We start from the raw sequence: 19,414 nt of genomic DNA, 5'->3' as shown, positions 1-19,414 counted from the left end.
CACAAACCTAAATATAATTTGATCGATCAAATTAGGTAAATTAGGTACTTAAAAGGGAACAGAAGACAACATGATTAACATTCGAGAGGAGCATTAATGAAGCAAAGACTAGAGAGGATCACATGTCTCTTTGTCGGGAGAAGCTTTTGTTTACATGTTTCCTAAAAGCAAATTAATCACTCTCTTGCTTTTGTCTCTTGTGCTTTATCTTTAGTTCAATGTATATATTCTCTTATATCATTTTTTTTAATAATAAAAGTTGATTATAAAATAATATCAATTGAAATCATTCTTAATCATTAATAATATATACTTATATTATACAGTTGTGGCGACTAAGATTAAAATTTTTTAATTTTTTAATGACTGAAATCAATTGATGAGTTTCTTATGACATTCCATTTGATTGTCCTTTATAATTTTTTTACTTTTATATTTATTATACAATTCATTTACATTTTATATAATTTTTTTGGATAAAATTAATATCATTTAATCGGAGAACTATAATATATCTTTACAAGATTAATTTAAATTAATTAATCAAAAACTGAATTACCGATAATTATATTATAGAAACCTATTTCTTTTTTATATTCATTTACGTTTTGGATGTTTGTACATACTATGTAGGTGAAAAAAACCCTTTAAAACATCCGCATGAGTACAATATATAAGCATAAATCAAACAATTTCAGTGATAAAGGGATTTTTGTTATTTCTTGAGTTCCCTGGTTTGAGCACTAGGAATTTCAGGAGTATGAGCGTTCAACATCAAATAATTAAGAATTATCTTTGAACGGATATTATCTTAAAGTTATCCCAAGTTAATAAAAAAATACGTACAATACAAAGAAATGTTAAAAGACTGTCTAATCATTCTATGGTTTGCTTTATGAAATTAGAGGAGCCAATTAAGAATTATTTAATTATTAACTTTAAAAAGTGCGTTTGATACTTTAGTTTTTACTCCATATTTTTTTTAACAATTTCTATGGAAAAGAGAAAAATTTTACTACAGATTTAAAAAACAATTCATTATAAATATGGAAATATTATATTAAGTCGGTAGTATGGTATTATTGACTCCTTGAATAATCTTACATATTCTAGACAATTCTATACTTTCAATAATTTTATCCTTTTTTAATGATCTAATTTTATTTTATTTTTTATTAATCTGAATTGACTATAAGGTAATATACGTTTGAAAGACTGTCAAATATTTGACAATAAACACTCAAATATCCCTACTGATGTTATATTCGAATATGAGATTTCTAAGAATAACAATCATCCTTTAATCATTGAGTCGTTTTTGTTTGTGCTAATTCATTTTACTTAGATCAGAAAAAAATAATAACTAAGAGATCAAATTATTAAGCTATTTGATATAATATTCAATATATATGTTATAAGTTGAGTAAAAATATAGCAGCATTTAGTTTATTTTATATACAATTTTATCATTCTCGTTTGTTTTTTTAAAGACGCTGTATTATCTTTTTGTTATTTTTATCAATTTGCCTTTAAATACTAATATAACACATTTTAGTAAAAAAAATACTTATCTTCTTTCTTTTCTTTGTCACTTGGATCAAAATAAAAGCCTTAAACCACTCATTGCAAAATTTATTTTATTTTATTTATTTGAGAAATGAGATATGAATTAATTTACAAGAGAAACACGTCCATTTACCAGTAAAATAAAATATTATGAGTTTCAATTTTTTTTAATAAACAAAAAAAAGTAAAATTTATGAATAAAATACATTTTGAAGTATTTCATCTGGTATATCAAAAGAATATGTTTCAATCGAATAATCAAAAAAAAATAAATAAAATTAAAAAAAATGGAAGTAATCAATCTTCGTTTTGGTAGAAGCCAACAAGAAAAGGTATTAAATAATAATAAGTAAGCCAACCACATTTAAGCTTGTCGCTTGACAAGTAATGATTTTTGTACTAACTGTCTCCTCAGTATATTACCTCTTTATGTTATAATTTCAATTAATTTTTGTATTTTTTAACAGTTTGAGTTGGCAATGATTTTGTTAAACTTTTGATCTGCCGGTGGACGGGAGCATATATTTAACTTAAAACCAATCTGATTTAATTTATTTTCTCATTCGTACGAGATAATTATAAATTAAAGATTATTAATCATTTAATAATAAACATTTAAATATCCTTACATATGTTTTGGAATAAAACAAAACAAAGTCAATGCCATAACTGCGATTGTTGTAAGGCATAGGTTGAAGAATCATTAATGGAACGTTATGGCACTAATAATCAAAATCAACAACATAACATTGATATGGCCTAGTGCCAACAACAACAATTTAATTGGAGAAAAACCGACTAAATTTATCTAATTACAATTGAGCTGATTCCACTTTCAAAAAGATTTTTAAAAACTGGATACAACTCTTTTGGGTGTTTGTATAAATATCAACGAATTGTGTTAGCAGACTGAATTCCGACGAAGCTAGATTAGTGTCCGTGGATTCAGCTGTCAGTATCGACCATTAGTCCACAGACCGACCTAGAACCGTGCTCTGCAATGCATCAAAAATGGTGTGAAGTCTAGCACCATGGTTGGCAGAGATTCGTTTCGAAGAAAATAATACCAGGTAAGTTCCAACTCCATGACCAAGAAACCAAACCCAGAATCGCAGACAAGCGAATTCAATCGTTCTAATCGGCCAACAAATGATCATGGTTAAACTCCACTCCAGTTTAACGCAAGGAAGAAGATGGTTGACAAGGGCCCTCCGACCACAGAAACCTCTGATATATGTGATAAGATCTCTATTGCCTTCTCTCAAACACAACTTGTGAAATCCATTCCAGGGCAGGTAGGCAAATATGTCTTGTAATAACAAATCAACCAATTCATACAATTGACTTGGAGTGTATTCGGATAAACTAACCTTGGTCACTCACTCCAAGAAAGATTGTCGTAAACCATACAACACGGCCACTAGTTGCAACCAAATTCAGTTGCAGACCACCGATATGAAACCACAGATTCTCAACAATCGATCTGAACTGTGCATGGCCATCAAGCATGCAGCTCTGAGCAAGCCATGGCAGTCGATGCTCTCACATCTCGAGGTCACTTGTCAGCCTATTCAAGCTCAACAAAGTATCTGGGAAACCGGCTAGTATTTTCACACGGGTACTGGTAAACCATAATTGAGGAAGGATCTAATTCTTCCATCCAAACCAGCTGTCACCATAACAAGACCCCATGCATGGGATTTCAATGTATTTTGGCAAGAAGATTTCAGAAACTTGTACTGGGATTTACGCATTGAAGATGACACAGTCGATGGGCTGGATGGTGGAAGTGTTTCCTCTGGCCAAGTTGCAGATTCCTTGGGAAAAGACTCTATAAAGTATTCATGGCTCAAAGAGAAATACGAAGGCGATGAAAAAGGAAGGTTATCGGGTAAATTTTCATTAAATACTTCAAATTGCCTTCCATTTTCAGCATTCTCTCTTTTCATTCCACACCATGGGATGGCAATGGAAGCATTAGTGAAGAATCGCTCAAAAGATCTTACATCTTTAGCACGAGGACGTGATTGTTCATCCTGGTCTACACAATTCCATACATATACATTTGCATCCTCACAAGCAGAAAAAATATGCTTCCCATCTGGAGTTAATGATGCGAATGCCTGGTTACCACCGTCACATGCTCCTGCAGAGTAAGAAAGAGAATGCATGAATTAGCAGCAGACTAAAAGTTAACACAAAAATTGTGTTTCAGATTCAAAATTAATAAATGTCAGAAACTGAAGTGTACAATTCCGGGTTTGATGAGTTACAACAAACCAATATCATACCGTTAAAGGTTTAGAAAACAAGATGACTATACCCTTGTATTTGCAGATCACATTGAGTCCTTGAAGAATTCTGACTTGAGAATCAGCACAAGTAACCATTACTTTGCTTAAATCTTGTGGTAAAAACTGCATCGAAAGACATAATGAGCAAAAACTGCATCGAATGATATATAATGAGCAAAAAGTGCACATCTCATCTATTAAGAGACAAGTCTATAATAAAGTGACCAAAAGCAGGGACAAGAATAACTACCTGCAAGCCAGTTATCCTTCTGCAAGGTGACCTCTTCTTCCCACTTAAGTATATATGAGCATCCAGTTGTAAACGATTGTCTGAAGAAAACCAACAAAAGAGTCGGTCTGTTTAAGAATCAAACCAACTATAAATGCAGCTTCACGAGAGAAACATGTTTCTAAGCCTATGCCAACCATAAAAAATAATTTCTACGAAATGTTTAAGAAACTAATCGCCAATAGACCTACCAACTATGTATATCATTGTGAATAAATATGAAATCCTTTCATTGGGTATACCTGCCACATTGTAAAACCGGCAACTGCCTGTCATTGAGCCAACAATTCCTCCCTGGATAAATTAGAAGGAAAGGCTTTACAACAAATTTAAAGCTCCTCAACCAGTAGTCCCCCTAGGATAAAAAGGTGCAAGAAAATCAACAAACCTGTCCATCAGGACTATAACAAGCTGCGGTAACTATATCTCTTACATCACTCCAGTCAACAACCTGGCAGCTAGAGATTGCCCAAATGCGTACTTTTCCATCTATTGAGCCACTAATGAAGTAATTGTCATCCACGGGGGTTAAACTGAACACATGTTACTGCAGCATAAAAAGAGGGGTAATCCTTTATTAGGGCCAAGGACAAGATCATTTCCGAAAACGGACAAAATAAAAATGCAATTAGATAATTACATGTTAAATAATGCTAGCACATAGACAGAGATAGAATCAACCAGAAGCGCACCATAATTACTATGAGCAAACACTCTTAGGCAATGGTCAGATCCGACTTGCCACATACGAACGGTTTTATCAACAGAAGAAGACAGCAGACACTGCAACATGAACACACAAGTGAGACACATTAAAGGAGAATCATAGACGAAAGTTTCTCTTCTTCCTTCTCTTATTTGGTGGCGATTATGAAAACATAGACATAAATCAGTTGACTTACATTTTTTTTTGACCATGAAAGATCCAGGATATCACCATCATGCCCATGGAACTCGTGTAATGGTTTCCCCAATATCCGGAAAACTTTGGGAGGAAAGATAACACATGCTGAATCAGAAGTTTTTCTCATGCTCCTTAAATTACCTGCTTTTGCCTTATCTACAAATAGGGGTTTCAACTCAGAAAGATGATTCACTGTGAAGTACATGCAGGAAGGATCTATTTCTGGAATGTCAAGGTCATTGCATCTCTTATCTTCCACAACTTGCCAGACTCTCACAACACCATCTTCACCAGCACTCGCTAGGTATTGCCCGTCGGGACTGAACTTCATTGTCAAAATTGCACCTTCATGGGCCTGGATATCTTGTCCCTTATAGAGTGCGGAAAGTTCCTTTGTTTTCTTCCTGCTTTGGTGGACCTTAACTCTCTGAACCTTAGTCCCCAAAATTGAATCATCTTCATCCCGTCTCAATTGATTATCTTCAACCAGTGTATCCACCATACAATATATTGAACGCAATCTACCCAACCACCTGTTTTTAACTTTCTTTGCTATTCTCTCTAATTTATTCTTCTTCTCAACTTCATTGTCCCTAATTGGTAGAATAGATGGCGATGTCAGACAAGGACTCTCGGACTTCTTGTTGGTTACGAATTGTCCTTCACTCATTTCCCAACCCTCACTAGCCTTCTCAACCTGTTGCACTTCATCAACATCAAGCAAAGCACCCTCGTTTCCTTCCCTGCACACAAATTTATCTCCTGAACTTGACTGTCCAGATAAATCAAAATTATCATTAGACCAACAAGAAATGGAAAATCGGCTGGAAAAAAATTCCTCTTCAAAGCCAGATGTTCTCAAAACAGCATCACTAGTTTCCACTACCCTATCGAATTCCCCTTCCCAACAAGGTGCATCTACTGAATTCTCCGGAGAAACTCGGTCTAAACTCGATCTCATCCAGTACAAGAATTTACTACGCCGTTCCTCGACACTCAGTGGGCTATTAATCCATACATCATATTGGAAAATACTCACAGACGAATTATGAAAACCAGAATCTTTGTGGTGTATCTCTGTGTAATTAGAATTTAAACCAGGCATTGTCGAAATGTGGTCGTGAGCATCAAAAAATGAAGATTCTTCGTCGTCTCTTAAGCTACCCATTATTCTTTGAGTTCAACCCATGAAACTCTCCTAAAAAAAAAGTAAAACTTTTTTAAGCCCTAGGCAATGTGGCAGATTCTAAATTCCTTCCACACAAGCAACCCCAGAAGAAAAAGCCTGAGAAGAAATTGAAGAAAACAAGAAACACAAAACACAAGATTAGTTGACAAAAAACAAGACTAGTTAAATAAAACAAAGAACTGGTAAACTATACCCAAAAAACAAAACCCCAAGAGATCCAGCATGGATCCCCATCAAAACCCATTGAACCTAGTTCTTCCAAAAGGGGAAAAACAAATCCAATCTTTAATATAGAAATGAAAGCTTTTTTAGAAACAAAAAAAAAACAAATTTCTGCAAAAATTTGAGGGTACAAAACAGCTTTCAGCACACAGAGATGAGAACCACACTGAAAACAATTGAAGATCTTATGATTACACTTGAAGAAATGAAAGAAGGCAAAGCAAAGGGAAGATATAGGATTATAATATAATGAAGGAATATAAAAGCGGCTTACATGGGGATTGGGCTTGTTTTCTATGAGATTTCTTTGAAACTGGAGGGGGCATAGATCGAAGCATCCATTAAAACGTTTTTGGAAGCAAAAAGCCAACACGGGACAGAAAATTGAATATAATAAGATATTCAAATATACAGTTAAATCTTAATAAAATAATAACAAATTATGAAAACTGGAAGGTAAGGGTAAATCAGGAAAGAGAATATTATCCTTGATAGTGGTGAACGATTTGGACCGAGATAGCAGAGTTTAAATGATGTGTTTTTTTCTCTATACAATAAAAAAAAATGTGTTTGTGTTTGTGACTGTGTTCGTGTATTATCATTTCGCTACGCATTATTTATCCTAAATTTATCAATAATTTATGTGAAATTTTTTTAGGCAAATAAAGGTGTTAAGAAATTAATTTAAGATTTATAAATATTTATTATAATAGATAGAGAAAATAAGTTCAATGACCGAAAATACATTATAATATACGATTTTAATCAATTTTTTTGGATTTGTCAAAATGATCAACAAAATCGCAACACGAACTCTAATTTTTCAACTCAGTTTCCAAATTCGCAACGCGATTTTGCGATAGTCCAAGTTCGCGTTGCGATTTTCCAAATTTACGTTAGTCCAAGTTCACGTTGCGATTTTCCAAAATCGCAACGACTGGTGGTATTGTATTTGTTTCTTAAGAATTTTATCTAAAAAGATAGTATCCGTACGAACGTGTCGAAGACACGTATTACCACGACCCGAGACGAGACGGGACTGCGGCGGTGCGCGAGAGTCCCCTTGTTCTCTTCCACTCAACAAGAAAGTGGGAAATTCAAGCCTTAAATACCCATTCCCAATAGTGTTTCTAATACTATGTGGGATTGAACATTGCCAACACTTGGGAATCTTTTACACTATCGCAACACATTCTTTATTGTTTCAAACTCCACGTGAATTTGGAATAGTTAAAATGTAAACTTATTTTGGATTTTTCACTATCGCAATACTTTTTCACTATCGCAACTGTCGGAACCGGCTTTCGGTTGGGCCCCGGAATTGGGCTTCGACTTGGATTAATTAGGTTAGAGTCGCCACCGACCATTAAAAACGTTTAGGTAGGTCGGACACCATTTTACCTGATCTGCGTTTTACCATAGATGTGTCGGGTTCGGGAGTCGGTTACGATCAAGGAAGGATTAGCACCCTTGAACAGCCCTTTCGGTACCAATTAATTTGCCGGTTGTCTTGATTGCGAAAAATTTAAATTAAAATTTAAATTACTCGATTCGAATTGCTTACCTTTAATCGGTTGAAAATTTATCCACAAAGTCAAAAATGTTAGTAAAAAATAAATAAATAAAAACAATAATAATAAATAAATGTTAAATAAATAAAAAAACAAATGGAAACAAAAAAAAGTCAAATATATATATATATATAAATAAAAATAAAAATAAAAAGTCAAAGAAAGAGAATAAATAAATAAAGATTAAAGAGAACAAAAAAAAATGAGTTTAAAAAATAAGAGCAAAAGTAGAATAAATGAAAACAAAGGATAAATGAAAATAAAAAAGGATCAAATCGAATGAGCTTGAAACCTATGGACTGAAATGAATTTTAAAAGTGAACTGCAAATAAAAATAAAAAAAATTAGGGGGGTTAATTCACAGAATATAAAAAGTGTAAAAGGTGACCAATTTGAATGAATTGAGAATCCAGAGACGAAATTACAAGTGATGACCAGATTGTAATGCGATTTAAACTACCAGGGACTGCGGGGAGAATTAAAAAATCCCCTAATTGCACATAGACCCCTGATATATATATATACGAAAACACCCTTCTCCCCTTCATATCTCCCATTTCCGATTTTCCTCTCTCTCTCCTCAACGAGAGAACAATCTGTTCTCTCGCTACATCCTCTCAATTCGCTGAACCAAGCCCCATATCACGGCCATGCACTCCGCCGTTCGCCGCCGCTCCGGCCACCGACTCCGGTGGCCGGAAAAAAATCTAAATAACCTCAAGACGCACCCTCGTCTCCGTAGAACCAAAACCGTAGCCCAAATCACCAAGGCCCCTATAGATCGGCGTAGATCTAGGAAAATAACCTCGACTTTTTACCTTCTCCGACGACCGTTCGCTTTTCCGATGGTTTCTTCGGTTGATGCTTCAGTTTTTATGCTTCTTGTGTGTGTGGCTTTTGTTTTGGTACTGTTGATAGCTGTTGTGGCTCTAGATGATGTGTATTGTGGTGTGGGTATTTTTTTGCTGTTGTCTCTGTCGATTTTGGGTACCGTTGTGTAGTGTGATGGTTGTAGTTCTTTGTGTACTCGGTTGTGGTATGTTGTTTCTCGATGTACTCTCTTTCCTGTTCCTGACCGTGGGGGGTATTTATACCTCTACTGGTGCCGGTCAGTTCCGATGGTCGTGGTAATAAACCCGTCGTGGGCCGAGGATTTTGGGATGGGTCAGTCCCGATTTCCTCGGCCGGAGATCTCGCGCCGTTGTAACTGTTGGCGCTCATGCTTCCTTGACTTGCGGCGCTGACTGGGGCTGTGTGACTAGGGTTTCCAAACCCTAACCCATATTGGGCTAGATCAAGCTCAAACATGTTGGACTCGTTGGACCTATTAGACCCTGCAACAAAATAAAAATAAAAATAAATAAGTAAAATAATAATAATAAATAACAAAAGGTAAATAAATAAATAAAAAATAAACTAAAAAACATTTTCCAAAAATCTATATAATATATTTTTAAAAATATTTTAAAATTATATATTATATGTTTTTTTTAAAAACATTTCCAAAATTATATAGTTTTTTTAAAAATGTTTTTTAAAATTATATATTATAAGTTTTTGAAATGATTTAAAAACTATATAATATATATATGTTCTTCAAAAAATATTTTTTAAAAACTATATATATTTTCAAAATGTTTAAAAACTATATAATATATATTTTTAAAAAAAATGTTTTAAAAATTATATAGTATATTTATTTTCAAAATACTTTAAAAACTATATAATACATATATTTTCGAAAATATGTAAAAACTATATATTATTTATTTTCAAAACTTTAAAAACTATATAATATAAATATTTTCAAACATGTTTTCAAAACTATATATTATATATAGGTTTTAAAAATATTTTAAAACTATAATATATATATATCTATATATATAAGTGAGACGAAAATGAGTGTCTACAGCTGCCCCTCTTTGTCCTTTTTCGGTGAACGAAAAATAGGACAAAGATAAAAAGACACAAATTTTCGTTCAGTAGAGTTGAAGAATAACTCCCTATCGAATTGAGCTGCCGATGACCCCTCCGTCGCGAAGTCGAGTCCATCTCGAAATAATATGGAATTGAAACCGTAGTTCAAAATTTGAATCGGGATGCGGCTTTTTATTGCCCAATTGTAGTCAACTTCGGTCTTCTTCTTGGTTTAAAGACCTTGGTTAAAAAATTTGGCTGTAAAGTAGTTCTCTGACTCCACCATGTGTTTGATAGGCCCTCGAGCTGAATGAAACCGAACTCGAAAGGTCTTCGTTGACATATAGCTTTTCTCGACTTAAGCTATGATGCCGGAAAACAGTTTCTTGTCACTGAGGCACGGTTAACCCAGGTCTTCTTCTCGATTTGAAAACCTCGATTGCAGCCGAACAGTAGTGTGATTGGGTTGTCATCGAGCTGAAAACTCGACAATTTTATTGACAAATAACCCTTCTTGCCTTGAGCTATGTTGTAAACGATATGACCTCGAAGTTGAGTGTAATCGAACTCGGGGGTCTTTGGCAGATAGCCCTTCTCGACTTAAGCTATGCTGCAAATGATGTGCCTTGGAGCTGAGCGTAGTCGAACTCGAAGGTCTTTTGGTCACAGATAACCCTTCTAGCCTTGAGTTATGCTGTAAATGATGTGCCCTCGAAGCTGAGTGTAATCGAACTCGGGGGTCTTTGGTTGGCAGATAACCATTCTCGACTTAAGTTATGCTGCAAATGATGTGCCCTCGAAGCTGAGTGTAATCGAACTCGGGGGTCTTTGGCAGATAGCCCTTCTCGACTTAAGCTATGCTGCAAATGATGTGCCGTTGAGCTGAGCGTAGTCGAACTCAAAGGTCTTTTGGTCACAGATAACCCTCCTAGCCTTGAGTTATGCTGTAAATGATGTGCCCTCGAAGCTGAGTGTAATCGAACTCGGGGGTCTTTGGCAGATAGCCCTTCTTGACTTAAGCTATTCTGCAAATGATGTGCTTTGGAGCTGAGCGTAGTCGAACTCAAAGGTCTTTGCTAACAGATAACCCTTCTAGCCTTGAGTTATGCTGTAAATGTTATGCCCTTGAAGCTGAGTGTAATCGAACTTAAGGGTCTTTGGCAGATAGCCCTTCTCGACTTAAGCTATTCTGCAAATGATGTGCCTTGGAGCTGAGCGTAGTCGAACTCGAAGGTCTTGGTGGCAGGTAGCCCTTCTGTCCTTGAGCTAAGCTGCAAATAGTTTGTTTAAAAATGGTTTCCCTTTACGGGTCGAAAACGGTCATGATTCTTCTGGTGGTTCCCCTAAGCTGGTCTGGGAAAACCTACTGATAAATTCTGACAGCCGGATATCTTCCGTCCTGGAATTGAAATCTGGCTTGAAAGTGTTAACTGAAAACATGCTGCTCCTGGTGAGTTTGAATCGAACTAGATTTGATCTGAATTGGTTCTCGAACCCATCTGAAATTGGTTCTGAGATCTGTAGTTATGTAAAGTCGGTTGAGGTGTAGCTTCTTGCTGCTGAGTTACACCATCGTTCTTTAAAGGTGCTTGCAAGTCGAGTAACCTTCATCCTGAAGTCGAAGCTTGACTCTGAAAGCTGCAAAATTATGTATGCTAAAATGATGAATGTGATGCACCTAAGTATGTCTAAGATGCATGCAACATGAATAAATTATGTGTTATTTCTTGGATGGAGTCTCGTGCTTTGCCTGCCAATCTGGTCCATGGAATCGATCGTGCCCCATTTGCTTCTCGAGCTTGGGCTTTACAGACATTTCATATCTGAGATTGTTCTGTTTGAAAACGTTTTTCTCCTTTTTCTTGTTTCAGGAGAGAGAAATGATAAAAATGTTGTAAAGTATTGTTCGCAATTGAATCAAATTGTAAATGTGAGTTCAAAAAAATATCAAAGGAATCAAGAGCTCTTTTAATGCTTTCAGAGTTACAAATCTTTGACAAATGTTAAAAGGGACGAGTCGGCTTTAGGTTGGCCTCCTTTCTAAGGTTTTTTGGTAAAAAATGTCATTTTTTAAATATCGCAACATGCTTTGGCACTTTAAATGGGTGCGGACAAAATGACGCAACTAGCATGATCAATTACTAGACCTTTTATCTCAGTCCTTTGAAATCTTTCATTTGTTCAAGCTTTGTAGGCTCTTCCAACAAAGGCAGTGCAAAAAAAAATATCGGTCTAAAAATGAAATTCTTGAGTGCTTGTGTGTAGTCAACTATAACAGGTGTTCCTTAACTCCCTTAGTCCAACATTACCGAAAATTTCTTTTTTAGATAAATTTCATTTACTTTGCCATTGTCTGGCTAGCAAAATCCATAAAGCCGGGGCGTTCAACCAATTGCTTTAGAGGGACAGCTTAGTATTATAATCACTTTTATCAGGTTTAACTGAAGGGTTCGTCTCATCACAAAGTCTTCAGCCTGACAAAAGCAGTGGAGCAAACACCAAATTGCCAAGTTTTCGAGCAATGTCATGGTTTGAACGTAATCTACTCATAAGGCCAGAGCTTTCAAGTTTCCTCTATAACCAATTGCCTTAGCGGAATAGCTCAGTTTTTACGGATTTAATTTCTTAAGATTGTCAAAAAGAACCTGTTATAGCCTAGGTATTTGTTGAAAGTCAAAAATTTCATCTTTAGAGTTCAATTTTCAAGCAACTGACCTAAACTGGATTCACCTACTCGACTCTTTCATTTGTAAAGATCATCATCGTCATTGAAAGTCTTAAATAAAAAACATAGTAATTGTCATATGCAAATGATGCCCCGTGTTGTCCGCATCTTATGAAAGGAAAAGGGTATATTGGTTAATTCCAAGAGCGGGGTATGGTGTTTGAGGGTATATTCTGGATAAGGTCAAAGTCATTGTTTTTAAATCATGTTACTTTGTCCAAGATTCATAACTTTGAATCGTTTACAGAGTTTCTTAATTCAAATGATATGCAAAGAATTACAAATTTGCAAATATGATCCATTGCTTAACATCTTTTAAAGTAACATAAATTTGATTAAAATGTTCTTACAAAAACTTGAGAAAAAATGGAAGAAAAACAAAGTCAAACAGAATGCCTCAAATGATGAAATGATATTCCTCACTTGGATGCCCCCAAGTTGTTGAAGTCGATCCAGTTCTGGTTACGCATCTTTTGTACGACCCTCTTAAATGCATAACAGTTCTCAATTGTGCCCTGGACTCCGCCGTGATATTCACAATACGCATTCTCGTCATACCACTTGGGGTATGGGGGCTTTATGGGTTCTACTGGATATGGTGACACCACATGGGTGTCAAGAAGTTGCTGGTAAAGCTCTTTGTAGGTCATGGGAATAGGGTCGAAATGTTCCCTTTCCCTCCTGGACTCTTGTTTAGAAGTACCTAACGGTACAGCCGCAGTTGATTTTGGGCTGGAGATTGTAACACCTTTGCTGGAGTGTTTGATGTTGTTAACCTCTCCATCCCTCTCCCTCATAGGAGGCTTCTTACTGGCTTCCCCATCCTTAATCTTGCCTTGCTTTATGGCCGACTCAATCATTTCTCCGGCCATAACCAAGTCTGAAAAGCTTCCTGATGTGATCGCCACCAGATGCCCGAAGTATGGAACCTTCAGAGTCTGTACGAAAAGTTTCCGGGTTTCCTTTTCATCTAACGGTGGATGAACTTGCACAGCCAAGTCCCTCCATTTTTGTGCGTACTGCCTGAAACTCTCGTTATGCTTCTTTTCCATGTTTTGTAGCATAACTCGATCTGGCCTTATGTCATTGTTATGCTTGTATTGTTCCAGAAATGACTTGGCCAGGTCCTTCCAGGTCTTGATATTTGATCGGCTTAGCTGGTTGTACCACCGAATGGCTGAGCCCGACAGACTATCCTGAAAGCAGTGGATCAGGAGTTGGTCGTTTCCTCCATATCCTGTCATCTTTCGGCAGAACATGGTGATGTGAGCGGATGGGCAACTATTCCCGTCAAACTTCTCGAACTCCGGGGACTTAAATTTCGGGGGAAGAACCAAGTCCGGGACTAGACTAAGTTCCGTTGCATCGATTTCATGGTAGTCACGGTCTCCTTTGACTATATTCATTTGGTCCTCCAATTGTTTGATTTTTCCTCCATCTTCCTCGCTTTTTCCTCTTCGTCCAAATCCGGTACATGGTAATAACCGGATTGTTCCTAGGGTTAAATACAGAGGACAAGGGCTTTGATTTTGCAGCAGATGAGTCCCCTCGAAGTTCTGGTAGGATTTCAGGTGAGATAACCACTTGCGGGGTAGGTTGTATAGTTACCCCTTCCGGTGAACCTGCCCCGGGCGCACTGGTCTGTCGTAGGCCAACTAACTTGGCAACGATCTGATCAACCAAGGACTCTTGGTTCTTTGTGATTGTTTCCAGAGTATTTCGACTGTTCTGGTTTATCTTGTCTTCTAGTTCTTTCTGTAGTTTTAACATATTCTCCTCGATTTGTGTAATTCTGGCTTCCATCCTCTTCTTCTTCAAACGAGTGTTATGTGGATGGGGTGTGTCCAATGCTTGAGGCGGTGTATCCAATATTTGTTCCCCTTGATGAGACATGTTTATATTAGTTAATGTGAATGCAAAGAAAATAAAAAAAATGCAAAGAAAATAAGAAATGCAAAATGTCTAAATATATGATGCATGAAATGTCCGAGGCATTGATCCAAAAAATGTGCCTGTTATTCTGAATAACCCTTATTGGTGACAAAAGTGTTACGTCTGAAGAGACAAAAAACTCTTTTTGATGGTACAAATCATGTACAGCTTCTGACAAGTTGATTCGTCTTTTTCACTAGTTGAATATCCTGTCGAACCATTCCGGCTCCTTTGGCTAAAATGTGCAAATAATGAGATGCTTGCCCCAAAAAAAGATCTCGAAGGACTGCATCTCTGACTTTCACTTTCTACCGAGCTTGTTTCTAACGAAAGTGTCATTGGAGCCCTCCATCGAGAGAAACTATCCGAAGCTTGCTTCTTGAATTCGTCAATAATGGCATCCAGCTCAGCTAGTGTTTCACCATCTGGTTCTTGTAGTTTTCGAAAGGAGCGACCGGGTCAGTGACCTTTTCCTCGTATTGCCCCTGCAACTTTGCCTTTGAGTATTCTTTGACCACGGTTGGACTTCTGAGTTTTTTTATCTCTTTGTATTATAACCCATTTGTCCATTAATGCAGATTATTCATGTTTAACAAACACATTTTTGGTGGATCAACACATCGTTTTAAATGATGCAAACGATGAACACAAAATAAAAGAGAACAAAAAATAAAAGGGTTAGTTAGGTAAATCAAAACAATAATAAAAATGAAAAATACTACCCCACATGATATCTACCCCACATGCTTATTATTCCTACCCGGACATGATCTCTATCCCGCATGCTAATTTCAAACAAAACCTAACCACATGTTTGTCTAGTTCGCATGCTTTGAACAGAAAATAAAGTAGGAAATAAAACAGCCTAGGGTTTGGAATGAGGTTTTGGGGTGGGCTCTAATTCCCTGTACCCTCCCGGTTTAGGTTCTAAAAAACGGTACTCGAGTTCTCCTTGCCGGTGCCCCCTTGGGCTTACCAGACCCTTAGTCCTAAACCCATCACAGGCTTGTGTGGACTAAGTTAAACTCGAGGGGACACATTCCCTTATGCCCGCACGGTGAATAAATTCACACGAAGACATAAGGTATATGAATCCCGAAGGCTACTTGCTAGGCATATGCGGTAAATAAATTCACACGAATGTGTGGCATTCACCCCCACTTAAAAGGGTTCGGAGCTCGGGTATAGAGCCTGAGATGACAATTTTGAAAAAATCTGAAATCATATTAGTTAAATAAATATTATTCTAATTTTGTCTTTTATATTAATTAATAATTTCTTTTCTTAAAATATTTTATCTCAAGACCAATGCTATATTGTGTATTATAATAAAATGGTTGAAATAATGTCTTTGAGTTTTTTACCAAAATAATTCACCTTGAGCTTTATTTCTTAGATTATAGTGATTGTTACAGTATAAAAGAGAAATTCGTTATGTTTCATACGCCTTTAGAAGGTTTTAGGAGTACAATAAGTATTCAATTGAAAACCCCAAGAATGTAATACGTCTTTATCCTTTCTTTGTATTTCAATTTCTCATGCGCACTCTTGGGGTCTTGTGAAGACTTGTACTTCTCGAGTATTCTGAAACCGTATGAAATACTATGCGTCTTCTTCTATGTATTGTAATAATCTTGTTAATCTAAAAAATAATACTCGGAGTGGATTCTTTTTGTAATTATTTTTCTCAAGGTTATATTATCTGAGTCATTTTGCTTGCGTATTCTGGTTAGTGTTTAGATTCCAAGAAAAATAACCTCTGTTAGTATACTGATTTAAAAGATATATATAATGTTTACTTTTTTAGAATAAAACAAAATTTATTTAATTAACATCTGAAATTCCTTTCCCCTACTGATTATTATTATTTAATGGATTTATGATCCAATTTTAGCACGCTTTGTTTCTCACGAGAAGATCACCACTCGTGCTAAACTTATCAAGTTTAGAATTTAATACATTAATTATCAAAATCAAATCCTGAAATTAAAATTGCCGTGATTCAATAATGGATAAATTTAGATGAAATAAAATCATGGAGAAGCACGCGAAAACATTTTAAGGAAAAGGAGAATGAGATGATAAATTTCGTATAAATTGGAAATATTCAACTTGGTATAAGTTTCTACAAATGAGTCAAATGTCGACTTTGCCTTTAGGGGACAGATTTTTCATACGCTTAAGTGGTATTCAAATAATCGAACTAATTCGGTTAACTAACCGAATCAAATTAGTTTGGTTAATTTGGTTCGGTTATCGAATTAGTTCGGTCGGTTAACGGTTAAGAAAATTTTTAAAATTCGGTTAACGGTTAATTCGGTTCGAATTCGGTTAATTAATCGAATTAACCGAAATTAAATTTTAAATATTAAATATATTATATATAACATATGGGCTCAGCCCAAACCATTTAAAACCCAATTAATAATTTAAGATCCAATAACTTTTAAACCTAAATCAATATTAATTAATTAAAAAATTATATAAAATTTTTATTTTTATAATTATATATTATTTAAATTAATTGTAAACTGTTTTTTTAATTAAAAAATATTAAATATATATATAATATATGGGCTAAGCCCAAACCATTTAAAACTCAATTAATAATTTAAGATCCAATAATTTTAAACCTAAATCAATATTAATTAATTAAAAAATTTATCTGAAATTTTATTTATAATTATATTATTTAAATTAATTATAAACTTTTTTTGAATTAAAAAACATTTAATTTTTATATAAATTAGAAAATTTAAAAAAAAATCGGTTAATTCGAAAATTGATCGAAATTTATTCGATTCGATTAATATTTTAGAAAAAAAATTCGGTTCGGTTAACGGTTTAAGAAAAAAAAGTTCGATTAATTCAGTTATGATTAATTTGGTTCGATTATAAACTCTTTTTATTCTAACGCGTTGTAATTTTGATTCATTATATTATTAATAAGATCTAGTTACCATTGTTAAAAAAATGGTTAATTATTTTATGGGTAAACTACTCAGTTGACTATTTAACTATTTAGATTTTTTACTTTTGTCACCGATCTTTTAATTTTGTCAATCAACGCCACTTAACTATTTAAGTTGTTCAATCATATCACTAACCGTTAATATTTGACGGAAATGATGATGTGACAGTTAAAATTGGCATATTTTTACATTTAGTCCTCAATATTTATTTATTCTCTTAATTTGACCATAAATTAAATTAAATTTAATAAATTAATCATTCAATCATGATCTAACATGTGTCAGCACATAAACATGACATGTGTTGCTGTCACCACAAGATTGGATAAAAAATAAAGGGAATGAAATTTGCTGTTGGGTGGTATTAAACCTGGACCAAATGGATAGGTAACAAAGCCTCAACCACTGCACCGAACATTACTAACAACAAATTGTATTTATTCTTCTAAAGCTTGATAATAATAAAAGAAAATAGAAGTAAAAGAAAATAGAAGTAAAAATAAAATAGAATTAATTTTTTTAATATTTGATTCAAATTAATTTATTAATAAATTAATTACTACTGATTATAAAAAAATTTAAACAGAAGTTAGTTTATTAATAGATTATTAAAAAAATGTAAAAAATATTTTTAAATACTTTACATCAAATAAAGAGAAGTTTGTTTATTAATATTTTTAATAATCAGCAGTAATTAATTTGTTAATAGATTAACCTGAATCAATATCAATAAAATTAATTCTAAATTATTTTTACTTCTATTTTCTTTTACTATTATCAAGCTTTAAAAGTATAAATAAAATTTGTTGTAATAAATAAACCATTGGGGATGTTTGGTGCAATGGATGGAGCGTTTGTCGAAACGATTTTTTTCGGATTAAAAAATACATTTTTTAATTATATTATGATAAATTTTTAATTAAAAGTAATGTGATTTTAAAAAAAATCTCTCTCTTCGAAAAATTTGGGATTCCCTTTTAAAAATAAAATACGGTTTGAGGAGTCGCTACCAATTTTTGATTAGGGTGTGTGATTGGGCACCCAAAAACATATTTGTCATTTTAATAAAATTATTAATTTTAATTAAAACAATAAATTTGAGGTATGTGTTACCAAAATTCAAGTTCGAGAGTCGGTTACGCGTGGGGAAAGATTAACACTCCCACAACGCCCTAAATCAATACCTAGTCGATTAATTATTTGTCTTTGCAATGAAATTTACAAGTTTAAATTTAATTTAAGATCCCTTAAAATAACATTCGTGAATGTTAGAACAAAACCAAGCAATATTTAATTATTTCATATCAAGAAGAAACGACCTTTCGTACCTTGAGACAATCAATTCCTAATCCAATCAAAATAAAGAAATTGTAACACCCCTAACCCGTACCCGACCCGAGTACGAGTCCGAGATGTGACATTACCTTTTAAAATAATTTTCCTTATAAAATAACAAAATATTTGAACTTATTTTAGGAAAATAAGATAATATATTATTAAATTATATTCAGTATAAAATTTTGAGGTAAAAAAAATGTATTTGCGAACAATAAAATACGTATAAACAATAATCTGCTACAGTAACCTGCTACAGTAACCTGCTACAGTACCCGAAATGTTAAATTTTCCAGTTTACAAATAGGGAATCGATTCCCCTGCTACAAGGAACCGATTCCCCTGCTACAATACTGTTACAGTACTGCTACAGTACTGCCGTAAAAATGTATATAAAATTCGTAAAAATTCAGCCGTTCATTACTATACACTTACATAATTACATTCAAAACATTAGAAAAGTCGATCAGAGTATTCGTAACTAACAACTTATTA

At 34.3% G+C, this 19,414-nt stretch overlaps 1 pseudogene; it reads right to left on the bottom strand.

Moving 5' to 3' along the window:
* Positions 1–2,418: 2,418 nt before the first annotated feature.
* On the bottom strand, positions 2,419–6,755 carry LOC120202695 (annotated as a pseudogene).
* Between the last annotated feature and the right edge of the window lie 12,659 nt (positions 6,756–19,414).

Source organism: Hibiscus syriacus, unplaced genomic scaffold (genome assembly GCF_006381635.1).
Source record: "Hibiscus syriacus cultivar Baekdansim isolate YM2019G1 unplaced genomic scaffold, ASM638163v2 tig00009003_pilon, whole genome shotgun sequence".
NCBI lineage: Eukaryota > Viridiplantae > Streptophyta > Magnoliopsida > Malvales > Malvaceae > Hibiscus > Hibiscus syriacus.
Note: the sequence above shows the minus strand (reverse complement) of the source record. Positions and strands in the feature narration are given on the sequence as shown.